The following is a 12,563-nucleotide window of genomic DNA, read 5'->3' on the forward strand; positions in this document are numbered from 1 at the left end:
CTGTGAAACCGCGGAACGGAACCACGGATGCGGACAGCACACGGTGCGCTGTCCGCATCTTTTGCGGCCCAATGAAATGATTGGGTACAAGCCCAATATAATGGCTAAATTGCGGGTGCGGACCCGTGCATACGGCCGTCTGATTGGGCCCTAATCCTGTGTGATGCTGTCTGATGATCTGCTATATCTAATAACTACCATGTGTGATACTGTCTGCGTTGCTGCTGTATCTAATCCTATCGTGTGTGATACTGTCGCTGTATAAGTGTTGCTGTGTCTGTGAATCCCTGTAGTTTCTGAAAATAGGGAACTGGATGCGTCCGTTATTTTTTTTAAATCAGTGCAGGGTATTGTGATTCTCATTTTCCAGTTCAGAGTGAATCCATATTACTTTTCTGAGCCGCAGACAGATATTATTCTAATGTTTATCATTTATTTTAGTTTCCAATTGACCTTAAAGGGGTTGTCCAATTAGTTTTTTTATTTAGGGAAACTACCAGGAGCTTATTACATGAACATCAGCTTGCCTTCCCAGCCCCCTCCGATCCACCGCCACTGCTGTGTCCTTCTCCCCATGCAGCAGCGTCTGTGGATGGAGTGGTGGTGCTGGATAGGAGGGGGCTGGGATGTTAAGCTAAAATTTGTGTATTAAAGGGGTCATTTTTTAATACCAACGATTTATACGCCGGACTTAATCCCCATGCGCTGGCGGCAGATGTGCGAAAGTTATGTAGCGGGGCAGGCTCCTACATAACTTTGGAGCTTGGTTCCGCCGGCTGTGCGACATGGTTGAAATTAGGCCGGCTTCCTTGCTGGTGTAGTTTAACACCATTTTCCACGCCATAAACTGGCACAGAAAATGGTAAATGAGACAGGCGGGCCGGTCTGCCATCTTCTGCGGCCATGCCACGACCCCTTTACCGTCATCTTGGAAAAGTGGTGTGAGCGGGTAAAAGTCACAGATTTTTCTGTAAAACCTCTTTGTGACAAAATCTGTGCCTAAAATAGACCAAAAAGTGGCATATATTTCTTAATAAACCCCCTAAGTTTGTAACTTCAGTACATGTATGGTATTAATGGGAAGGGGATGTAAGGTGTGATTTTTTAAAATACAACTTGTCAAACAAAAGCCTTCATATGGCTATGTGAATAAAAATGTTTTAAAGGTTGTGGCTTTTGAAAGGTAAAAAATAAATGCGAAATCAAAACTTACCTCAGTCCTTGGATAACCCCATTAAAATGTTTACTCTGTGATTTACTTATTTTTTTTATTGTAAATTGTCCACAAAAAAACAAATCTATTTGGAAACCCGCTGTGCATCCAAGCCTGTGATGTTTGATTCCTGATTTATATTATTACAGGGTAAAGGAGAGTGCATATAATATAGTGGTCTGGGGGTTTATATACAGGCATATTATTGGAGGTATATATGGCAATATATATACAAAGGGCAGAGGGGGGTACAATGCATTCGGGAAGTCTTATGCTGCGGCCTTGTGCTAAAATGTAAAAAAAAAACACAAGTTTTCCCCATCATTCTGCACTCAGTATCCCATAATGAGGAAGTGAAAACAAAATTTTAGAAATTTCTACAAATTTATTAAAAAGGAAAAACTAAAATTTTGCATGGTCATAAATATTCAGACCCTTTCCTATGGTACTTGAAATTTAGCTGGGGGGGGGGGGTCCTGTGGTAAGTTCAGTTGAATGTACATTATTTGGAAATAAATATCCCCCTCTATATAAAGTCTCACAGTTTACAATGCATATCTGAGCAAAAACCAAGCCATGTAGAGAAAAGAACTGCCTGTAGAGCTTAGAGACAGGGTTGTGGAGAGTCACAGAGCTGGGGGAGGGTACACAAATTTCTGCTGCACTAAAAGAGTACAGTGGCCTCCAGAATTCTTAAATGGAAGAAGTTTAGAACAACCAGCAATCTTCCTAGAGCTGGCCGCCCCATCAAACTATGTCATTGGGGTAGGAGGGGCTTGGTGAAAGATGTGACCAAGAAACCTCCAGAAGGTCAACCATCACTGCAGCACTCCACCAATCTGGGCTTTATGGCAGTGGCCAGAAAGAAGCCTCTCCTCAGTAAAAGACACAAGAAAGCCTGTCTGGAGTTTGCAAAAAAGCACCTAAAGGACTCTCACACTATGAGATTCTTAAAGGGAATGTAGCATCATAAAATTACTTTTTGTTTAAATTGCATTTTTATGTTTAACATAAAATTTTGACGAGTCTATTTTTGTCCATGTCACTATCTATATTTAAACAAAAGCCATAAAATCCTGCAGTTTTTACACTGGCCACTAAGCCTAATAATAGGCGCCACTTCTTGGTCTGTACACTTTTTACTGCAGTTACCTGCTTATCATTACAGGCAGGATTAGACAGATAAGACAGGATCCACCATCATAACAGGTGATTTCCTTGCACAGGGCACAGAGCATGCCCAGAAAACTCTCCCATAGAAGTAAATGAGTCCCCTCCAGACATTGGGCCAGATTTATCATGACTCTGACAGCTCACTCCACTTTCACATATGGCTAAAGTCAGTTTTAGCCAAGTCAGATTTATGAACGGCCCTTTAAGACTGTAATAAATGTGGTTTGACGGTAGCAGTTTATCCGTCAGTAAGCAGCTTTACAAAAGTCGCACATCTTTACGAAAAAGTCGCACGTCTTTACGAAAAAGTCGCATGTTCTATTAAAAAGTCTCAGAAGATAAGCATGGTCCTCACTGGAGTGAAATTGCGCAATTTTTTGCGACTTTTTTGCGACTTTTTAAATAGTCTCAATAGTAAATCTGTCTAGAGATTAATTTACATAAGAAAACACGCCCACTTTCAGAAAACTGGCAAGCATAGTGCAGAGCAGAAAAAAGTCGCAAATTTTTGCGCAGTTTTAGTGATTGCGCAAAAATTTTCGACTTTTTCACTCCATTATTCTGACTTGAGCTAATGATAAATCTGGCCCATTGTGTCTATGGACCATGGGGCTGCCATAAAGCAATTTTCTTAATGCTTTCTAGATGCTGTTAAGAACAGCTCAGGCAAGATGGCTGCAACCATAATCATGTTCAGGAAATAGAATAAAAAAAATCTGCAATCAGAAAATAAAAAGAGATTAGAAAAAAAGGATATGTGTTCCTATCTGGTTTTTAAAATTAGTGACACATTTCTATTTAAAGGGCATCTGTCAGCAGATTTGTCCCTATAAAACTGGCTGACCTGTTACATGTGCGCTTGGCAGCTGAAGGCATCTGCGTCGGTCCTATGTTCATATGTGCCCGCATTGCTGAGAAAAATATTTTTAGTATATGCAAATAAGCCGCTAGGAGCAACAGGGGTGTTACTGTTGCATCTAGAGGCTCTGCTCTCTCTGCAACTGCCGCGCCCTCTGCATTTTAGGAGAAGTCAGGGCCACGTCTATACTGCCTGGCCCGGTCAATCAAAATGCAGATGGCACAGCAGTTGCAGAGAGAGAGCTGAGCCTCTAGGTGTAAAGGCAACAGTATCGGACTGGGGTACTTAAGGCCCACCAGTGTAACTGATTCTGGGGGCCCACCTTAGGGATCCTGCACACAAACTTATCATTTTTTCATGTCCATACCGTTCCCTTCACTTCAATGGGGCCGCAAAAAAAATTACTCCGTGTGCATTCTGTGTCTGTATGTCCGCATGGCCGTTCTGCAAAATGATAGAACATGTCCCATTATTGTCGGCATTACAGACAAGGATAGGGCTGTTCTATTAGAGGCCGGCTGTTCTGTTCTGCATAGTGTGCAATGCACACACACGGTATCCATGTTTTGCGGATCCGTAATTTGCGGACTACAAAACATCCAACAATGAGCCCTTACAGTGATAATAGAAATGTTAAAGATGAAGTATGAGGGCAGACATTCACAGCAAAATGCACAAACATACATGTGGCAGAATTTACACATATATGCAGTGGCGTACCGCCAAAATAGGCAGACCACGCCTGCTCATCACGCCTGCTTATCATGCTGCCTCACTTGATTCTCCCGCCTGGCCAGCCTGCAGGTGTGTTCTAATTTTCACACTGGCCAATCAGCGCAAGTCAGCAGCACAAAGAGGCAGCTGCTGATTGGCCAGTGTTTGCGGGCAGCAGGGGCGGGCGCCGGACATACACTGTACACATTCATTCTCTCTTTGACTCTCTGAGTCTGTCTGACCTGAGTGACAAGTGAAGTAGGCAGCTGCCTGGCTGCACCCTGCATCGATTCCCAGCCCCAGACTGAAGGACTGCCTGCCCGCTCCTGACCGGACACTGTTGGTGCTGGACTGCCGGTGGTTTGTTATATTGGGAATGGGATGGATAGATAGGTTAATGCAGGCTGCAGCATTGCCAGGCAGCAGCAAGACAACTCATAGGGAGGGGGGGCCATAGAGGATAGTCTGCTTTCCTCCTACTCTGTATGGGCCCCCCCCCCCCCCCGAATCCTCTATGAGCCCCCCTAATGCCCCCATTACCCCAAAATGCAAGGGGGAGAGGAGTAGAGTCGCTGAACCTAAAAACTAAATCTGCCCCCCAACATGTTTCACCAGTTGACTGGCTTCTTCAGGGGAATTGGGCAGCCCAATTCCCCTGAAGAAGCCAGTCATCTGGTGAAACATGTTGGGGGGCAGATTTAGTTTTTAAGTTCAGCGACTTACTCCACTGTCAAGTAGTTAGTAGTAGTCCGGCTGTCCTACTTACCATAGCTAGAATAGTCTAGCAGTGCAACACGGCACCAAAACCGTGAACCAACCGCATGTAGTGAGCACCATCAAAGGGATAGGCATCAATCAGTTAGCGCATGGTATCATTTATGCGCGATACATATAGTGAGATGAAGGATTTCAGTTCCCATAATTTAGCCTAACTGAAGGTGTAACTGCTAGCGGTATGAAGGCAGCAAACTGCCTGTATGTGACAGGGTGAGAGTGAGTGCACGTGCTCTCCCTCTTGATCAATGAGCAATATTTGACTGTACAGAGGAATGGTCACTGTATTTTTAACCTTTTCGTTTGGTTCGTTAATTAAAATCAAATATAATAAAGGTTTAAAGCACGTATTTTAACCCAAACAAAATAAAAGTGAAGTATTACAATTTTCACCTGTAGCAAGACAGGTTCAATGTCTGCATAGGCATCTGTAAATAAATTATTTGATAAATCTTACCCAGGGTAGGTCCCGATATGATTAAGAAATAAGAGTACCAGGCACTTACTACAATGTATTGTGATTGTCCATATTGGCTCTTTTCCATCACATTATACACAGCTCGTACCCATGGTTATTACCACCGTGTAAGCCAGCAGCAGTGGCCGTGCTTGCACACTATAGGTAAAGGTGTTGGCCTATGCGCACTTCCAGCCTTTCCCTATAGTGTGCAAGCACGGCCACCGATGCTGGATTACAGGGTGGTAATAACCACGGATACGTGCTGTGTATAATGTGTTGGAAAGGAGGCAATATGGACAATCACAATACATTAGTAAGTAAGTGCCTTGTATTAACTGCATGATAAATGCCATTTACTGAAGTGAGATAAACCCTTTAACCCCTTTAAGCATAAATGTCTGGCATGAAATTTACCAAATCGTAACCTCCTCATATTGTACATAATCTACAGTATATTTAAAAGGGTTGCCCTACCATAATGACCGATTGCCTATCTACAGGATAGGTGATAAATATCAGATTGCTGGGGGTCTGACTGCTGGAACACCCACTGATCATGAAAAAAGCGGTCCTGAGACATTCAGTTACATTACTGCCAATCTATGTACACAAGGGTCTTAAGACCACGTTTCCTTGATCATGGGGGTCCCAGCTGTTGGACCTTTTCACATTCCCTATGTTTAAGGTTTTCTTTGGGTGTAAAATAAATAAAAATTAAAAATCTGGTCCAAAATATGTGTCAAACTAAAATATAAATGCTTGCCTGTTAAAGGGCCTGTGTCCACTTTTCTAGTTGTGAATGGACCCTTAGGGTTATGTGAGACAGGGTAATAGCGGGGATCCTGGAGCAGGGGTACCTGGAGAAGAGCCAATATTAGTGTTGCATTTAAAGTGGGGGGCATCTGGAGCTGGGGAACTTATGGGGGTGCACCTAAAGCAGAGGCATTAGGGTCACCTGAGGCAGGGTAATAGTGGTGATCCTGGAGCAGAGGTATTAGGGGGCAACTGGAAAATAAGCAATATTAGGGGTGCATTTAGAGTGGTGGCATTGGGGAGTATCTGTAGTTGGGGCATTTATGGGGGTGCACCTAAAGCAGAGGCATTGGGGGGACCTAGGGCAGAGTCCCCCCCAATGTCACTCTGAAATCTGCAGAGAGCAGCACACATTCATAGGTCTGTGTCTGTTATAAACAAATCCCTTCTTCCCCCCTTACAGTCTCCTACAACTCACTACTGTCACACACCTGAGAAATCAGCCCAGCACCGCAGAGGAGACCTTCTCTCCAGCAGCCATAGTTTCCTGACAGCAGGGAGGGCAGGAGGAGGCAGATACCTTTTCTCCTCCTTCACTGCCAGCAGCCCTAGAAGTCTAGAAGATGCGGGGCCTCCTATACAATGTACACCAGTAGGAGGCTGCATCGCTGTGCATTTATCATGTAGATACTGCCACCTACTTCCTACAATAATTATCTCTCCTGAGAAACAAGAAAAATAATTACTCCTCCGTCTTATATTCGTGTGCAGGAGACTGAAGGGCCCATCGAGGAATCCCCCGCCTCCCCAGTGGGCCAGTCCGAGCCTGCTTATATAGCACTGCTATATTCCGCAGCGCTTTACAGAAATTAGCATCGAGCTGTCCCCAATGGTGCTCACAATCTAAGTTCGCTATCACTATGTCTTTGGAGTATGATAGGAAACCGGAGTTCCGGGAGAAAACCCAAACAAATACAGGGAGAACATACAAACTCCATCCAGATGTTGTTCTTGGTCTGATTCGAACCCAGGACCCCAGCGCTGCAAGGCACCAGTGCCAACCACTAAGCCACCGTGCTGCCAGAGGCTCATTTGTATACAGTATATTAACACAACATACAGTTGTGTTTAAAATAATAGCAGTGTATTTAAAAAAGTGAATAAAGCTCAAAATCCTTCTATTTCCATACACACAAATGCATTGGGAGCAATACACATTCTATTCCAAATCAAAACATTAAGAAAAATATATCAAATTTGTGTTGTTCCTCTAAAAAAAAATGGAAGAAAAGTGAATATTAGACTGTTTAAAAAAATAGCAGTGTTTGTGTTCTTCTTTACAAACTCAAACATTCACTATATAAACTGAAAAATGTTTGAAGATTTTGCTTTCCTTTGAATCACGTAACTAATATGTAGTTGTATAACCAATGTTTCTGAGAACTGCTGTACATCTGTGTTGCATGGAGTCAACCAACTTCTGGCCCCTGTGAACAGGTATTCCAGCCCAGGATGATTGGACTACATTTCACAGTTCTTCTCTTCTTGGTTTTGCCTCAGAAACTGCATTTTTTATATCACCCCACAAGTTTTCTATTGGATTAAGATCCGGGGATTGGACTGGCCACTCCATAACGTCAATCTTGTTGGTCTGTAACCAAGATGTTGCACATTTACTGGTGTGTTTGGGGTCATTGTCTTGTTGGAACACCCATTTCAAGGACATTTCCTCTTTAGCATAAGGCAGCATGACCTCTTCAAGTATTCTGATGTATTCAAACTGATCCATGATCCCATGGTATGCGATAAATAGGCCCAACACCGTAGTATGAGAAACACACCCATGATACTTGCGCCACCATGCTTCACTGTCTTCACAGGGTACTGTGGCTTGAATTCAGTGTTTGGGGGTCGTCTGACAAACTGTCTCCGGCCACCGGACCCAAAAAAAAAACAATTGCACTTTCATTAGTCCACAAAATGCCTCTTTAGGCCAGTCAATGTGCTCTTTGGCAAATTGTAACCTCTTCAGCACAAGCCTTTTTTTCAGCGGTGGGACTTTATCGGGGGGCTTCTTGCAGATAGCTTGGCTTAACATAGGCATCTTCTAATTGTCACAGTACTCACAGGTAGACCTTTGATCTTCCTGGAGCTGATTGTTGGCTGAGTCCTTGCCATTTTGGCTATTCTTCTATTTCACTTTCTTTCACGTCTTTTAGGTTTTGGTTGCCATTTTAAAGCATTTGCGATCATTTTCTGCACTTCTTTATATGTTTTTCCCTCTCCAATCAACTTTTTAATCAAGGTATACTGTTCTTCTGAACAATGTCTGGAACGACCCATTTTCCTCAGAATTTTAGAGAAATGCACTGTAACCAGCATGTACAACATTTGCTGCCTTCCTTCCTTAAATAAGGGCAATAATTGCCACCTGTTTTTCAAAGAATGAATGACCTCACTAATTGAACTCCACACTGCTATTATTAGCATGTATGGCAGGACTGTTGGTTCTGTTCAGTTTCTATTACTCTACTACACCTGCTAGTAAATTATTTGCCATGTAGAAATATCATTTCTACCAAAAACAATGATTGATCAGGTTAGTGATGTCTGACTGCTATTATTTTGAACACAACTGTATGAACATGGAACTGACCAGGGGTGTAGCTATAGGGGGTGCTATCAGGCCCAGGAGCCAGACGTGGTCGAAAGACCCTTGTGCTACATAAGAAGACACTGGCATTATAGACGGTGCATGCAGGTCAAGTTACACCTCTGGCTGGAGGGAAGGGGTTAGGTGAAGTATTTGGCGTGGGGGGGGGGGGGGGGCGTTTAAATGTTTTCCTCAGTCAGCACAAAGGCTATGGTCCTTGCCCCTGGCCACAAAGCACTGAGGTAAGGGGGGCCCAAGCTGAACTCTTGGACCAGGGCCCATGAGCCTTTAGCTATGCCCCTGGGATGGACACAGATGCCTTCAGCTGCCATGGACACATGCAACAGGTCAGCCAGTTTCATAGGTACAAATCTGCTGACAGATGTCCTTTAATGAAAACCTGATCCCGAGTGCTCTGGACCTCAGGCTGAAGGTTAACCTTCTGACAAGACAATGACCCTAGGCACAGAGCCAAGACAACACAGAAGTGTCTTAGGGACAACTCTGTGAATGTTCTTGAGTTGCACAGCCAGAGCCATGACTTGAACCCAACTGAACATCTTTGGAGAGACCTGAAAATGGCTGTCCACCGATGGCCCCATCCAGTTTTTGCGGTGCAGAGGCACGGATCCAGAAGCTCATGGATTCGTAGTGCTTCCAATCAGTGTCTCCATTCCGCACTATATCTTGCAGATTGCGGACCCATTCAAGTCAATGGGTCTGCATCTATGATACGGAATTCACACAGCCAGTGCCCATATATTGTGGACCCGCTGTTTGCAGTTCACAATACGGCACGGATGGTCTACGGTGGCGTGAATGAGTCTTAACTACCGTATGCAGCATGGACAGCAGCAGCTAGACAGGCTAGTAGTGACTCAGTAAGGTTCTGGTAGATTGTCACAAGTATCTGGAGTCATGCTGAGTGCAGTGCAACCCACAGTTGCTAGAGGGTTTGTGGGGGAGGATCCATAGGTTGAACATGTCGATTGAGGTAGTCCTACAGATGCTCAATTGTGTTAAAGTCTGAGGAATTAGGGGGCCAGGGTAGTAAATGAAAGTCTTGGTCATGCTCTTAACCAATGTCAGACATTTCCAGCCATGTGACATGTCGCATTGTCTTGCTGGATGATCCCATTAGCCCCAGGGAAGACAATCAGCATGTACGGGTGTACATGATCTGCAAGGATGGATTCATATACCTAAATTGGCTAAGAGTGTCTTAAACAAGAATGAGTGGGTCCAGAGAATTCCCCAAAAACATTCTCCAGACCATAACCCTGCCACCGCCAGCTTGTGTTCTTCCAGCAATGGTTGCAGGGTGTTTCTTCTCTGATGTTTTTACCTGACATGAGAACGTCCATGCGTTCAATGAAGCATAAAACGTGACTCATCAGAGAAGGCAACCCTTTACCAATCAGCGGAGGTCCAATTCCGATACTGCCCAAAAACTGAAGTCTTTTCAGCCAATGGAACTTCGTTAGTAAAAGTGCAGTGACTATCCATCTACTTTGGAGCACCATAAGCAGCAGGGTTCGCTGGTAGTCCCTTGGTTCATTTTGACAGTCAGCTGTTCCAATGTAGCATGTCGGTCCGTCCTCACACACCTTCATAGGTGACGTTTACCTCTCACATCAATTGCATGTGGTTCTCCGCGGTTTCCATATCGCTTATGCACAATGGGGCCATTTGTCCACTCACCATACACTTTCACAAACTGCGCAGTTTCAGAAATACTGCAACCCTTGGCCCAAAAGCAAATAAACATCCTTTTTTACAACTCTGATAAATTGCTCCCTATACCCATGACAGCAATGAGGGATATGTGTGCAGACAGCCTATCGCACACCGTATATACCCACCAAGCCAGCTCACCACATGGGACTTTCATGAGCTACGTGCTGCCGACATTGAAAGTAGGAAGTGTCACAATAATGTGACTTGACTGTAAAACTCATCATGTAGATATGTCTCAGGCAGATACAGTATGGAAATAGTCTGATTAGATGCTGGGTCTTGCTACAAGAGGGTGTAAAAGTGCTTACCCCACTGGCCTATAAAAAGGCTCTCAGAGGTTACTTTTGGGTAGTGTACCTCTTGGTGACACATCATTCACTGATAGACTTGTCTCTACAATGCACTTGAACATATTTTGCCCAGTTGACAGACTTTGAGATGGGGTGCATCACTGGACTGAGAGAAGCAGGATGGTCATTTCAATGAATTGCCCGCCATCCAGGCTGTTCTGACCTCTGCCATCTGGCCTGAACAGTGAAAACCGGGACTCATCCGTGAACAGAACACCTCTCCAACATGCCAGACGCCATTGAATGTGAGCATTTGCCCGCTCAAGTCGGCTACGATGATGAACTGCAGTCAGGTCCAGACCCCGATGAGGGCGACAAGCATGCAGATGAGCTTCTCTGAGACGGTTTCTGACAGTTTGTGCAGAAATTCTTTGGTTATGCAAACCGATTGTTGCTGCAGCTATCCGGGTGGCAGGTCTCAGACGATCATGGAGGTGAACATGCTGGATGTGGAGGTCCTGGGCTGGTGTGGTTACACGTGGTCTGCGGTTGTGAGGCCGGTTCGATGTACTGCCAAATTCTCTGAAACGCCTTTGGAGACGGCTTATGGTAGAGAAATGAACATTCATTTTACTGGCGACAGCTCTGGTAGACATTCCTGCAGTCAGCATGCCAATTGCACGCTCCCTCAAACGTTGGACATCTGTGGCATTGTACTGTGTGATCAAACTGCACATTTCAGAGTGGTCTTTTATTGTGGGCAGTCTAAGGCACACCTGTGCAATATTCATGTTGTCTAATCAGCACCTTGATATGCCACACCTGTGAGGTGGGATGGATTATCTCGCCAAAAGGAGAAGTGCTCACTAACACAGATTTAGACAGATTTGTGAACAATATTTGAGAGTAATGGGTCTGTTGTGTATGTAGAGAATGTTTCAGATCTTTGAGTTCAGGTCATGCAAAATGGGAGCAAAACCGAAAGTGTTGCGTTTAGATTTTTGTTCAGTGTAGATAATAGATATATAATGATAGATATTAGAGACATAGATAGATAGGGTTTATATATGGGTTTATATATAATGATACTATATTACCAGTGGTTATCTGTATTATCGCATGGAAGTATATATAATGACTGGAGGTATATATAGATATTATCACATGGAGGTATATATAATGACTGGAGGTATATATAGATATATCACATGGAGGTATATATAATGACTGGAGGTATATATATAGATATATCACATGGAGGTATATATAATGACTGGAGGTATATATAGATATTATCACATGGAGGTATATATAATGACTGAAGGTATATATAATGACTGGAGGTATATATAATAACCGGAGGTATATATAGATATTATTACATGGAGGTATATATCATGACTGGAGGTATATATAGATATTATCACATGGAAGTATATATAGATAATATCACATGGAGGTATGTATCATGACTGGAGGTATATATAGATATTATTACATGGAGGTATATATCATGACTGGTGGTATATATAGATATTGTCACATGGAGGTATGTATCATGACTGGTGGTATATATAGCTATTATCACATGGAGGTATGTATCATGACTGGAGGTATATATAGATATTATCACATGGAGGTATGTATCATGACTGGCGGTATATATAGATATTATCACATGGAGATATATATGACTGGAGATATATATATAATGACTGGTGGTATATATAGATATTATCACATGGAGGTATATATCATGCCTGGAGATTATATATATATATATATAAATATAATGACTGGCGGTATATATAGATATTATCACATGGAGGTATATATAATGACTGGAGATATATATATATATAATGACTGGAGGTATATATAGATATTATCACATGGAGGTATATATCATGACTGGTGGTATATATCGATATTATCAC

The sequence above is a fragment of the Bufo gargarizans genome, chromosome 2 (genome assembly GCF_014858855.1).
Source record: "Bufo gargarizans isolate SCDJY-AF-19 chromosome 2, ASM1485885v1, whole genome shotgun sequence".
In the NCBI taxonomy this organism is placed as follows: domain Eukaryota; kingdom Metazoa; phylum Chordata; class Amphibia; order Anura; family Bufonidae; genus Bufo; species Bufo gargarizans.